At 37.0% G+C, this 14,833-nt stretch overlaps 1 non-coding gene across 1 annotated transcript; it reads right to left on the bottom strand.

The window, feature by feature from the left end:
• Positions 1 to 10,675: 10,675 nt before the first annotated feature.
• Positions 10,676 to 10,799, bottom strand: LOC122104482. Its single transcript, XR_006146942.1, has one exon. It is a non-coding gene; the product is annotated as a U6atac minor spliceosomal RNA (small nuclear RNA).
• Positions 10,800 to 14,833: the final 4,034 nt, after the last annotated feature.

Here is a 14,833-nt window from a genome sequence, read left to right as displayed (position 1 = left end):
ATTTCTTGTTCCTGTGTCCAGGTAGATAAAAAAATCATGTAGATTAAGTTATTGTTTTATTATAAGTGGACTAATAGCTGAGCCTCTATCCAAGCAATATAAACTACTAAAGAAAAATGGATTTCTCAGACAATTTCACACATCTTGAAAGTTGAGATTAAATTCCTAAAAAATGTATCAGTATGTTACACTATGATCTATGCTTGTACTTAGGTGAGTTCAATTAGTTTTCAAACTCTGAATGAATTATGATCATCAACATGGAACTTAATTCTAAAACATCTGATCACTAAGAAACAAAACCTCGCCACAAGGTTCTAGAATGACATTTTTTTTATCACAGCAGAGGTAAAAAAAAACCCCATTATTAATATTATTGGCTTTTAGTCAATTCTGACAGAAATAAATTTAACCAACTTAGGCTAAAAAGGGAAAAAAAAACTTGTGGTCATATATTCCTTAAATTAAACCTACCACTCTTCCTGGATTCCTTTCAACTCCATTTTCTGGGGGAGTAGTCAAGGATTTATTCAAAATCATGCAATGCCTAAAATAATCATTATTCCCTCTATTATAGGTGGCATTATATCCGGGGTCCTCTCACGTACAGGCCTGTCTGTCAAAGGGACCATTTTTCAGGCTCACAGTTCCCAAGACTCTGTCACTTTCTTACTTACAGAGGCCCAAAATGGAAACTATTTTTCTTTTCATTATGAGCTGTCACTTTTTCATCTTGGCACTGCAATGATAGACTTTCATTCATCTTCTATATTACCTTTCCTGAAACCTCTGACACAGACTGACACAATGCAAAATGCAGGAGATCTCGCAGCATACGTTGGCAATTCTGAGGGAAGGCAGGCAGCTTGTCTTGCTTGGTTATTTTAAATATATATTGAAAATGCCGAGATTCTCCATGTGGTTGACTGGAAATGCTAATGTGCCACGCTCTGTTTTTACACGTCCTTATAATGTCTGCTCCCTGGCTTCAAATCAAAGTGAAGAGTTGGCAGAGGGCAGCAGAGTTGCCAAGCCTTTACCTGAGTGGAGGGCAAAAGTGAAAAGTGTGCTCAAAATCCATGAGGAAAAAAAGACAGGCAAGGGGAACAAGGGTTATAGTTTTCTCAATTCCTTCTAGGACAGTTGAAGTGAACAATGATTCCTCTGTGTATATTGGGGTTTTCTATGGCCAAAATCAGTTCTTTGGTCCATCTTCCTCACCTTATGAGCCCAGACATTGAGTAGAAATGCAATCGTATCTCACTAGTCACCATCAGTATCCAGATGCAGTTCAATGACTTTGTTTTCAAAAGGAGTGACCCAGAAGCCTTCCTCACAGTGTAGGAGACCAAAGGTAGAGAAAAATGGAAAGAATAGCAAAACTCAGATCCAATTTGCTCCCACTACTCTCAGACTACACTGAATTTTCCTTCTACTAATTTATGGATTCAAATATCCAGTGTGTCAACAAGCCTTATATCACTTGGCTTCTGGAAAATGTAAAAGTAACATCTTATATTCTTTATAGTTACATTTCTCAAAGGAAGGTACTCTTGACATTTACATTTCTATAACACAAGCTTAGTCATAAGAAAAGTTGTGAGAAGAAAAAGTTTGATATGCCCTGCTACACTTTCATTTGAGCCTAAGTATTTCATTGCTTAGTGCAGTTTTTTTTTTTTTGGGGGGGGGGGAGGGTCGGTCATGGGGCTTGAATTCGGGCCTGAACGCTGTCCCTCTGCTCTTCAGCTCAAGGCTAGTGCTGTAATACTTGAGCTACAGCACCACTTCCGGGTTTCTGAGTGGTTTATTGGAGATAACAGTTTCATGGACTTTCTTGGTTGGGAGGACTTTGAACCATAATCCTCAGATATCAGCCTCCTGAGTAGCTAGGATTATAAGCAGGAGTTTCCTGAATAACTAGGATTACAGGCGTAAGCCACTGGCACCTGGCTTTAGTGCATTTTTTTGTAAATGAATGGACAGGACAGGGCCACATGAACGAGGGCAGGGGTGGGGGGTGGGAAGGAGGCAATGTCCTCATAGCCCATGTCTGTGAAGCTGGTTTCCCACTTGCTCTGAAACTCTAAAATCCGGTTGGCCAAAGCCCAGGCACATAAAATCGTTCAAGTATTATCTTACCTTGAAATTTCACTTTCCTTTCACTGATATTTTGTTCTTCAAGTGGATTATAAGCTATTTGTGCTTAGGAGTTTGGTTTCAGTTAGCATTATATCACAATTGCTTGGCAGAGTTCTTGCTGAATACGTACTTGCAGATTAGAATCACAAATACTAAAAGGTTTGGACCAGACTAATCACTTAATTGTTTTCAATTCTGAGCTTAAATATGAGCCATAGGTAATGCTTTCTTTTCACCAAGGGAGTGCTTTAAAATTGGACTGCTTGTAGGCTGGGCATGTCCTTTTCTATTCTTGTAACTCGCAATGTACTTTCTTCATGCATTTAGTATCACCTGTGACACAGTTAAGCTCAGAGTTTGGGATTCCACAATTCCTCTTATACTATGATCCCACAATTCATGGTGTTCTCTACTCTCTTCTTATCTTTGTTTTGAGCCTGGAAAAGAACACAGTCATTTCTTTCATTTGTATGAAGAGAGGCTACCTCTCAATAAGCCCCACATGGAGAATCTAGCCCATATCATACGTGAATGTACAGCCATCCTCTGTATATGGTTAAATATGGAGAAAGTGAAAGAGAAAATATTGAGGAACACCTGTTAGGCTTATGATGATAGGGTGACATTAACAAAGAACGAGGTTTAAGTGAATAACAAGATACTAGGGTCAAGAGAGAATGATAAGGCAAGAGGCTCCACGACTGATATCTGGAAAAGATCAGTTCCCAAAGTGGAACAGCCAGGATGATCTGTTTGGAAAAATGGCCAGAAATCTGATGTATACCATTGAGTGCAGATCTTCAAACATGGAGGAACCATGCAGAGGAACCACACAGAGAAACACAGCAGTGAATTTGAACACAGATAGATAAGCAGGAAGATATGATTCTCTCTGCTGGACTGAGATTAGTGATATTTTTGACTCATACATTTAATATTAATTCTTCCTTTTCTGACTCCCAACAACAATTACATCATTATCTCTCATTCTTATGAGCATATTATGCTTTTTTTTTTTATCATTTTGCATTTATTTCTTCATGTATTATTTAGCTCTATTGTTTAAATCTCCTCATTCTCAATCTCAGCTTTTCAAGTGTTCTTTTAGAAAAGAATCATAAAGTAATTCTACACTCCTTTCACTAACTTACTTCTTCCTGCAGGACACCTTTTATGTTCTACATATTTCTAAATATCTTCTTCTGTTTTTGTGGCTTAGTTTATTTTTTATTTTTTTTTTCTTTTCACTAGCTCTCAAGTTCTATTTTCTACCCAGCTTAGAATTCCCCTCATTGGGCTGTTCCAAGGAGATACATGCTCCATACCTCTGTGCCAGGGACCTCCTTAATGCCCATGACCTGTTTCCCACAGGAATTCTACGGGTCATATCTTGCTGGATTATTAAAGCATCGGATCAAAGGTCTTTATGAAATGCTGCCTGCTGAATCTTTCTCTTAATAAGTTCTCATGATAAGGATCCTGAAAAACCTTTCAGCAAAAATCTCAAATGTTTATCTCTACAGAAGGGGTTTCTAGTGAATTTTGATTTTTTTATGTAATCCCTGTTAATATTCTACAAAGATAATTCCTCAAACAAATATGTGACTTGTGTTGCTTTAAGCTTTAAAAAAAAACAGTAGTTATTTTCCCCTCATAATTCCTTAAACATTATTCATCAAGTTTAGTTTTGGAGGAAAACACAGACTGTAGTATGGGGTTTAAACTCAGTCTTGTGCTTGCTGGACTGGCACTATATCATTTGAGTCACACTTTCAGTCCTGTCTTTTGCCAGTTGTTTTGGAGATGAAGTCTAGAAAACATTTTTCTCTGGGATGACATCTAACAATCATCCTCCAGATTCTACAGAATTGGGGAGGAGGAATGTAGTTAATTTAGTTCTTGTACATTGTATCCATTCATTTTTCTTTCTTTCTACAAGTCTAAGCTCATCTATTACAGTCTGATGAGTTTTAAGCGTTCAGCTCTTTTTTAAATTTAACACATGACTTGGCAGTTTGCACAGGAATTGACAGACACTTTAAATACATCAATAGAAATCTATTATTTTTAAAAAAGAAGTGGATTAATTTGCCTATAGTAAAACTGTCCTTTCTGCAGTATTGAAAGCCACTGAGAGATTGGGGATAAGTGGTGGTATAATTTATCTGTTCACTGACAGTAGCTAAATCATCAGGATGCTTTAAATAAAAGAAGTCTGCATCTGTGTTCCTCACTTCTGGTCTAATCAGGAGACAATTATTTCATAGATAAGTCATTATTTTATAAGAAACATTTTCTTTCCCAACATTTTCACTTAAGGCTTAAGTCTTACTCTTTTGGGGAGCTTTACCTGTTTATTTACCTCATGAAAACTCATCTCTTTATTTCTTTCTATAAAGTTTCTTTAACTTTTCCTTTTTCCTTCTTTTCTTCATACTCTGCCTGTCACCCTCTTTCTTCCCTCTTCTTTCTTCCCTCTTCTTTCTTTCCTTCTTTCTTTCTTCCCTCTTCTTTCTTTCTTTCTTTCTCTTTCTTCCTCCCTCCCTCCATCTCTCCTTCCCTCTTTCCCTCCCTCCTTCCTTCTTTCCTTCCTCCCTCCTTCCTTCTTTCCTTCCTCCTTCTTTCCTTCCTTTTTCCTTCCTTCTTTTCTTCCTTCCTCCTCCCTTCTCTGTTTAGATGTCTCCCACAACAGCAAGAGCATGTGACAATTCTCTGCCTAACACAGAGAAAACAAAGACGTGTTTAAACATTTTGCATTGATTTACTGACTTGTTTTTTCTTAGTCAACTCTCACATCTCTTGATCATTCTTACCTTCACCTCAGTCCTTGTGTTTGCATAACTTTAAATGAAAACTCCTACTACTCTGGTGTGTGTACCACTATATATACCTGAATCACAGGTAAACAGCTGAAGAAAATTTCTTCCAATGTCTACTAGAGGAAATCACTGCTTGTCAATAAATTAGTGACAAGTTGGAGCTAATTTCTCAAAAAGAAATAATTAACTTTCAGGAACCTTGGTGGTACCTTTTAGGATAATAGATCTTTTCCTACATTTTTACCCTTCATAATGCATATCCATGCAGAAACAAACCCACAAATTCAAACCCACATCTTCTCAAGACTTTTTTGTTTTTGTTATGTTTATTCATTATTCAAGACCACTGACCCAAACGGTATATAAGTGAATATTCACTGGCAGAAAAATAGATCATCTGTACTTTAAAGTGATAACAGCACAAATAAAATCAGTCAATAAAGGCTACAGTTACATGCTTCTCCTCATTAGGATAGCCTTGAACTGTGATTTCTGGGTCTCAACTTCCTCAGTAGATAGGATTACAGACTTGAACCATAGATATCATGTTTATTAATCTTAATTTTTCATTTTTAAAATTTGATGAACATTTTCCTTGAGACATTTCTACTTATACCTGATAAGTACATGATACTAGCTGGCAAACCTTATATCCTTTCTAGTAGATCTCCAAAATCATAATAAATAAATAATGCAATCACAATTTAATTTGGTGCATGTTTCCATGATAAGTCATAAGGTTTTACTTTGCTTCATTTAGTGAGGTAAGGCCACTTACAATTTCTAAGAGTAGAAATTGTTTGATTTGGATGCTCAAATGTACATCTGAATCATCCAGAAGAATCATTAAAACACAGAGAGGTGATTTATTAACTCTGGGAAGGGGCTTGACAATTTGTTTCTAAAAGAGTCTCAGATGCTACTGATGCTGCTGACTCTGGTTTCCTATGCTGAGGTAGATACTGACAAACCCTGTGATTAACTCTGCATATGACTGAAATTCTAAAGCACCCATTAAATAATTGTTGGCCACTTACTCATCCTCAATTAAAAACACACACTATGTTTTCTTTTCTCAATATCCTCCTTATTTGATTGCCAATAATTCAGGCGATGAAGTTAAATTTCAAAGTGACTATTCTTCTACTCTCACTAAGAATTTGTTCTTTGGAGGCCTACAATCAGAGGCCAGGATCTCACTGGGACTTTATAACAGACAGAATATAAGGATATAGATTGCCTGTGGAATGATGTAGGAGCTATGAAACTCTGCAAAATATTTTGAATATAGAAGAGATGTGTATAGAGGTTAAGGGAACATTTTTCTTTTACCTTCAAGAGAACTTAAAAAATGAAGAAAAATCAGTGGATCATTACAAAAAAAAAAAAAAAAAAAAACAAGGCAAATCACCCTGATGAGCTGAGTTTAACTTGTATCAAAGCAAAATCTCACTGTCTGGAGACAGAATATATAAAATAAAAATACTTTTAAAGTATTAATGTTTTTAGTTAAGTAAAGTATTTGCTAGAATGACCTCAGTAAATAAACCCACTGGGTGCCATCTTTTTGCTTACCTTCAAAACCTGTGGGGCTCTGAATGTAGTTTTCTGTGCATAAGGTCACACATCTGGTTCCAGTATGAATTTCTGTAGTTGGGTAGCAAAAATATGCGGATGGAATGTCAGCTGTAATAAGTACAGAATTCTTTATTTATTTTTGGAATTCTTTATTTATCACAGGCAAGCAACACTTCCATAAAGCTATTAACAAAGGTTCCAAGGTGTTAGCCAGGAATTATTTCCAGGATATCAGAGGTGGGAAAGAAAAGCTTGAGGATGAGCTTTTTCTTAAGCAATTAGAGAAATGAAGTTCTGAAGAAGTTGGTGACTCATCAGAGAGGGCATAACCTATGAGCGATGTGTCCAGCCCACTTCTAGCCAGCCCATAGCTATTTTCAAAAAGGCCTTGAGTCACACCTGCAATCCTAGCTCTTCCAGAGGCTGAGATCTGAGAATTGAAGCCAGTCTGAGCAGAAATTTGTGATATGTATCTCCAATTAACTACCCCCACCCAAAAAAAGAAAAAAGAAAGCATTAGAGAAAAGAAATTCAGGGACAGCATCCTGGCCCTAAATTTGAGCCCCAGAACACACACACACACAGATTTAAAATCCAGAATACGCTCTTTTCTAGACATTGTGTGAACCTCAATCATGTACAACAAAAAGCACAAATCATAGTTACCTGAGAATTGGAGAGTTGAAAAAGTAAATGCTTTGTTTACATGAAATCATCTATTTTATTTACATAATAAGGCTTGATTATAATTTTTCAAACATTTTGTGGAAGGCTCCTACTGACAAAGGCTATTTTTGAAGGAAGGCACCTATTTGAAAAGCTCCAATCACAAATTCACGCTGAAAGCCTGTGTAGTTATTAACTGGCATGTTCAAGCAGAAAAGAATTCTGGGTCGCCAAGGCTCCTTGTATGCTTATAGCTCTAGCTACTGCAGAACCAGTCCTTGTAAATGTCACAGGAGATAATAATTGCAATGGAAAAGAAAGAAAATGTTTGGAGCTTATGAGGAAAGACCAAACTGCTCCCAATCACACGTCTGGAGAGGTCAAGAAAACATCCCTAGGGCAAGAGAGATGAAACTTTTCTATGGTGGAGAAATTAAGGCTGACACTTCGTCAGTTAGGTAAAGTGCAGGGCAGAAAGAGCCAGTCTGGCTGTGTTGTGACTTATGGATAGAGCTGTGTGTACAGTCCAAAGAGAAACAAGTGTAAAGATCATCTTGTCACTGTAAATAAAAATCACCTATTGCCCAAGGGACTGAGAGCTTAGTTACAACCTGGTCAGTCCCAGCCAGGCCATCACTGTGCTGTTATTGATGATAATCTGGGAAGAGGGTCATTTTCACTACTGAGTGGGAGGATGTAGCCATGGTGCTAATGTCCAATTACATTAATGAACATGAAATCTGGCTCTGTGCAGACAATTCTCCTCATGCTCAGAATTAGATTTCAGAGGGCAAAATAAAAGATAATAAAAGTATTTTTTCTGCACCATTTTTCTTGGGCTGGGGGTATAGGAATATGCATGAAGAAAACATAGCTTTCTGGATTATGGAGCAGTCTGTAAAAGAAAATCCAAGGGTGGGATCCAGGGCTGATTTTTCAAGGACAGAAGGTCATTGCTATGTTTGTTTGATGGGAAGCATCCATTCTCAAGCTGAATTCTTCTGAACATGCCACTTCCTTACCTGCATTTCTGGCTGCTTTTAGAAGCCAGTGTGAGCAGCTGCCAGGTTGAGTCCTAAAAATGAAAAGGCTCTGTGCAGTACATGCTGGGACTGGCCTGTTCCATTTTGAGCATCCTCAGAATACTTCCTTCACAAGGTGAGCACCTTTGCTCATGATGAGATTGTTTCAGAAGTTAATACATGAGTAAAGTCCAGTGATACTGCTACCCTGAGCAGGAGGTAAGTACACGTTGGAAAATAAAACAACGACAACAAATAAAAGCCAACAACCTATGCTTGTCAGAGTAATGGCCTTTCAAAGATTGTGTTTCTATTTAATTGATACTCACTAAATGGCAGTAGAGAAAACTAGTGAATCCTTGGTACATGTGGATAGGTTATCTTACATAAAAAAATGGACTTTGTAGCTGGCAGATGTGATTAAGTTAAGAATCTCTGGATGAAGAGATCATCCTGGATTATCTGAGTGGACACATCAAAATCACAAAGCTACTTAAGAGGGCAAAAAGGAAGCAGGAAAGTCAGAGATTTGGTGAGAGAAGCAGAGGTCAGACTGAAGCAAATGTCTCCTTTAGAGATAGACTGTAACAGCCATCTTAATGCTGGGCAGCCTCTACAAGCTGGAAAAATAAGGGAAAAGTTCAATTTTGGAATCTCCAGAAAGAGCAACACCTTGCCCTACAGCCTAATTTTATCTTGATGAGAACTCTGGTCATCAGAATTGTATAATAATGACATTTCAATGTCCAAGTTACTGTGCAGCAGTTCTTTGTTGTATTAGCAAAGGAAATATTCCCCCTCCCAACACACACAAACATATACACATACACTTGTATTAAAGGAACATGTAACAAGAAATGGGAATCCACTTGGCCACCATATAGTTGGATTTAATTAAAAAATAATGTTAGTGCTTGACTGAACACTTCAGTGTCCTGCTTGTGTTTTCTTCTTCTCCAATGGACCTAGAAATAGAGAAAACAGGAGTTGGGAAACATAGGGGTCATTTATCTATTTGACTTCAGTAAAGTTTGAGAGTTTAATTCCATCCACAGTTGGATTGGACAATATTTTATGTGCTAAACTTTGATAATTTAGCTCTCTCATCTGAGTCAATATGATAGAAACACATTTCCAACAATAGCCTAACTTGAAATTCATTTTAATTTTTGCTTAGAAAAACATGCACACAATACATTATTGTGTATAAACTCCCTTAATAGTTTTTTTTAAAATTTTTTTGTGGCTGTACATTTATTCACATTTTCTTTTATAATTTTTAATATATATGTTTATTATAAAGATACTGTACAGAGGGGTTACAGTTACATGAGTAAGGTAATGAGTATATTTCCTATTGAGCATTGTTACCTCCTCCTTTGTTTTTCCCCTATCATCCTTTCCCACCCCACCTCCCCAACTCCTCCCTACCCCTCCCCCACCCTGAAGTTGTAAGGTTCGTTTTCAATGTAGTGTCTTGTACATCTCATTGTTACAATGGGTCAACCTGGAATCTTATTTCATCATTTTGTTATATCCTTTCCCTTCACCAAATTAGAAAAATGTATATACAAGAATCTTGTAGGGCATTGGAATCAATTACAGTGAAAAAAAGGTTATACAATAGGGGAAAGACAAACAAAAGAAACCAAAAAAAAAAAAATCCCACAGTATGTTATAAGTACATTAAAAACAACAGCAACAAAGATAAAACCTCTTGTGTCCCTATCTTGGGGTTCATTTCACTTAGCATCATCTTATATGGTCAAATGTATATAGCTTTTGACCTTTTCTGCTTGTACTAGACATGTACTATTTATTGCAAATAAGGAAACCATGAGACCTATGTTTTTTTGGGCCTAGCTTACTTCACTTAATGTAATTTATCCAATTCTTTCCATTTCCTAACAAATGGGGCAATGTCATTCTTTCTGATGGAGGCATAGAATTCCATTGTATTTATATACCACATTTTCTTGACCCATTCATCTACTGAGGGGCATCCCAGTTGGTTCCATATTTTAGCTATGGTGAATAATGCTGTAATAAACATAGCTCTGATAGTAGCTTTAGTACAGCCTTGTTTGTGATCATTTGGGTAAATGCCCCAAAGTGGGATCGCTGGGTCATAAAGGAGCTTTTCTTTTTTTTTAAAGTCAGTCATGGGGCTTGAACTCTGGGCTTGGGTGCTATCCCTGCGCTCTTCAGCTCAAGGCTCGCTCTCTACCGCTTGAGCCAAAGCACCACTTCTGGCTTCCTGGTGGTTAATTGGAGATAAGAGTCTCATGGACTTTTCTGCCTGGGCTGGCTTTGAACCGTGATCCTCAGATCTCAGCCTCCTCAGTAGCTAGGATTACAGGCGTGAGCCACCGGCACCTGGCATAGGGGAATTTTTTTGAGGAACCTCAATATTGCTTTCCAAAGTGGTTGAACAAGTTTGCACTCCCACCATCAAGATGGTTAGACACCACAAAGTAGGTGAAATGCCTCAACTGTATGATGTTGTCAGGGCCGAGGGCCTCTTCCATCCTTGTCAAAGGGAGTTCCAACCTTCTCTCCTTTCACACAACACTCCCTTAATAGTTTTTTGCCCTTAAACTTGTTATTCTTGTCTTCATATTAACTATGAAAAAAATAATGTCCAAGCAGTGGGAAGCTTGACTTTGGCCCCTCACCCACTGAAGACCAGAGTAGGATTTGGATCTGGTGCCACATTCTCTTCTAACTATCACAGAACTCATAGACTTCTAACTCCTAACATCATTGCCCTGCCCAGTTCATGCCATACTTACTTCCAAACACGGCTGGATTGATGCCTCTTTTTAGAAATGTCACAGTCCCGTATTCTAAGTGAGTAAAAGAATTTGTGTTATTTGGGAACAGAAAAAATTATTATCTCAATGTGAGGAAGAATTCCGATAGGATGTTATTTTATACATCCTGAGAATCCCCAGAATTCTATTCTATTTTCCTATATGAGGTCCATCTTCATGATTGTCTTATAACTAGGTAGTTCCTGGCACAGGATGTCAGACATTGTAGCCAGTATCTTAGCAAATCATTGGTTCTGGATTGTAAATACCTGACAGTAAACTCTGGGAGCTATCTTGGTACAGTTTGTGTGGTTCAATGAGGAAACAAATACTGAATACCTGCCATGTTCTTTTCACGATAGAAGGAATGTGACCGAAATCAAGAACTCCTTTTTTTTGTTTTATCACCGAGAAAACAAACCTCCAAGGCTGTGATTCAATCCAGTGGAATATATCTACTTTCATCTGCCAATTTTTCATGAGGTGAAAGAGTACAATGTTTAGTTTTTTAGAGTATGAAGGTCTTCATTTATCAGTCAGATATTTATTCATTGAGAGGTAGAGATGACCAGTTGAGCCTTTGGCTAATATGCTTTCTCTCTTATCTCAAAGCAGTATGACCGTAAAGTTTTTAACTTAAATATCATATCTCAGTTACTTTATCTGCAAAGCAGAGATAATGATGTCCAAAACAGCATAGGTTACCCATACAAATGAGACCATGTGTTATTTACTTAAATGTGGAAACTAAAATTTCTTAGCAAATATAGAATAATGGTTACTAGAGCATAAGAAGGATATTCAAATGGCTGAATGGTGAAAAGATGGTTAATTGCACAAGGCTGCAACTGGATAGGAGAAAGAATTTTTTTTAAGTCAATAGCATGGTAGGTTAACTATGGCTGACATCAATTAATGGAGTTTCATAACAATAAATGTGACTTCGGATGTCCCCAACACAAAGACACAGACACAATTTCTTAAGTAACAAACATGCCCCTTAACCATATCTGATATTATATATTTTCTGTATTACCACATTATATTTTGCACTATATCCCAGAAAAATGTACTGTCACTGTATGTCAATTCTATCTATCTATCTATCTATCTATCTATCTATCTATCTATCTATCTATCTATCTATCTATCTATCTATCTAATACTACCCAGGAGATGCACTGATAATTAAATAAGCTTCCCCATGCAAAGTTACTGGAATAGGGCTAGGCACATAGTGCTCAGGAAATATAAACTATAAACATATTTGCTTACTAGATATCAACCAAGTGCCTGTCTCTCTACTGGATACTGAGGAATAAGAAGCAAACAGTACAGGATGTTTGCAGCTCAATGTATGTCATTGCCACACTCTAATTTCTTGCATTTTCCCATTTTTGGTCCATTTACATTTGTTTTCAACTTTTGCATTCCAGGCCTCATCTCCAGGAAAAGTATGTAAACTTATACTGAATTCGAACTAGATAAGTTGTCATGTTTGTCAGCTTGCCTCACCCTCCTGGCTGCAGTTCTGTAATTTAGATGGTCTCCAAGAGCTATCTCCAGTGAAATCTGACCTGATGATAATCTGAACAATTCCCACCCCTCCCCCCAAAATTAAATCATCTATAATGCATTCTTTGATATATGTCCTCTATAAATTTCACTCCCAGAGTTAGTTTCCTCTTTGGAATACTCCATTGGCACTTTTCTTGTGGGCTGGTACAGAGATTTGAACTCAGGGCTTTATGCTCTCACTTAACATTTGTTGCTCAAGACCAGCACTCTACTATATACTCAACAGCCCTCATTTTTGTCATTTTCCTGGTTAATTAGAGCTAAGAGTCTCTAAGTTTGTCTGCCTGGGCTGGGCTTGGAATTGACTCTTCAGCCTCCTGAGGATCTAGGGTTACAGGCTCAAGCTACCAACACCCAGCTCCCTCTGCATATTCTATCTGCCTTCTTGCAACACACATCATTTTATAATTGAAAGTTAAATTTGGAGCTTTTTTAAAAATTTCCTCTGACCCTGGATAATAAGGTGCTTAGAGAAGAATCTATAACTAATTCATTTTTATAGTTCCCACAGTATTTAATCCAGAGCTTGGTATATCATAGATGCTGCATACATATGTAATGAGCAAGCATTTGTTGAAATGAATGGTGAAAACATTTGTATTACTTAACTCAGTGTCCAGTTGTGAGCACACATGTGCTAACATTAGATGATTCAATGGTCTTTTATGTGTAGATTACATGAAGTTCACAAGTGCCCCACACACACACACACACACACACACACACACACACACACACCACAACCATCTCAATTCTCAGAAGATATTTGAATAAAAGTTACATATTATTAAATAATATACATTTTAACCCTAGAGACATTGTTATTTCCTTAACATCATTGGTATCCTCTAACCATTCTCTTGTAGCCAGTGCAGTTTATTTCTGCAGACCCAAGGGCTCACTCCTCTGTGACCAGTATAGTGGAGTTTTGTCTCATTCTTCTGAGTATAAGAACTAGGAAACCTATTCTAACTCTGAACACCTGAAGTGGGAGTAGGGGACAAGTAGAAGATAAATTCATTCATGGAATAAATCAACAAGTAAATTAAGAGAGAAGACTGGATGGACAGGTCCAGTGAAGTGGGTAGTTTGTACTGGTCCCCAGCCTATGTCAGCTGCCTGAGTTATTTTGTTTTGTTTATTCTCCCATAATCATCAAGGTGCCAGCTTGTCCTCCTCAGTGGAAATAATTTTAGAGGATGAAATCTGTCCCTAAGCTCTGTTTCTGACACACTTACCATAGAGTAATCAGCAAACACTGCAGCCTTTTGCAGCAACTGGATTATTACTCATGTCACTGTAATGTCTCCACTTAGCTGGATGGCAATTCATTTTAATACTTTTGTCTGAAAAGAAAAATGATTTCGATTTTTCTGATCACACATGGGTTCAACCCTGTATCAATTTATTTTTAAGTTCAATATTTGTATTCCTCATTTAAGTGCAAACATAAAATCAAATAGAGAAAAAAAATATCTAAGCAAAAGAACAAGCTTCAAATAGAGGTAGGAATAAAAAGTTCATCCTTTGAAGAGTTTGTGTTTAGAATTGGGGTAAATATTGTGGAATTATAATGAATTATTAATGCTAATAGTTGTGATATTGATTGTTTTATTTGATAGCCTCGTATATTTATTTCCCTTTTGTTGTTGTTGCTGTTTTTTCCATTTTAAAAATAGAATTAAAATTCACATGACGTGTGTTTAACTATATATCTATATATCTGTTTATATCTATATATGTATTCCTTTGCACTCCTCATTATTCAGTTAGTTTGCCCTGCTGTGCCTCTGATAATTATTATTTGTTCCCCAGTACTTTGATGAATTGACTCTTTAATCATAATAAAATACTTCTCTTTGGTGCCAACAAACAATAGCAGCTTTCTTATGTGTACTGTGCTCATAATTTATTTTTCCCATTTTTCTCCTTATAGTCCCTCAAGTCTCACTATGTTAAGTACACTTTTTTACATAGAATATACATGGCCATACTTTGTTTAAGCCAGTTGAGATTCTTTACCTTATGAACAGAGTGTTAATGTTCTACAATTTCATAGCCTTCTTCATTAAATCTTAGTGAAATAAAAATGTTAGTTGCACAAACATGCCTATGGTACAAGCATGGAATCACAAGGGACACTCGAATTGGCTACCATCAACATTAAGAAATAAAACATTATTTTTAGTAATTGCTTATTATGATTTCAATTTGC

Source organism: Dipodomys spectabilis, unplaced genomic scaffold (assembly GCF_019054845.1).
Source record: "Dipodomys spectabilis isolate Male_0828 unplaced genomic scaffold, ASM1905484v1 ptg000024l, whole genome shotgun sequence".
Classification (NCBI taxonomy): Eukaryota; Metazoa; Chordata; class Mammalia; order Rodentia; family Heteromyidae; genus Dipodomys; species Dipodomys spectabilis.
Note: the sequence above shows the minus strand (reverse complement) of the source record. Positions and strands in the feature narration are given on the sequence as shown.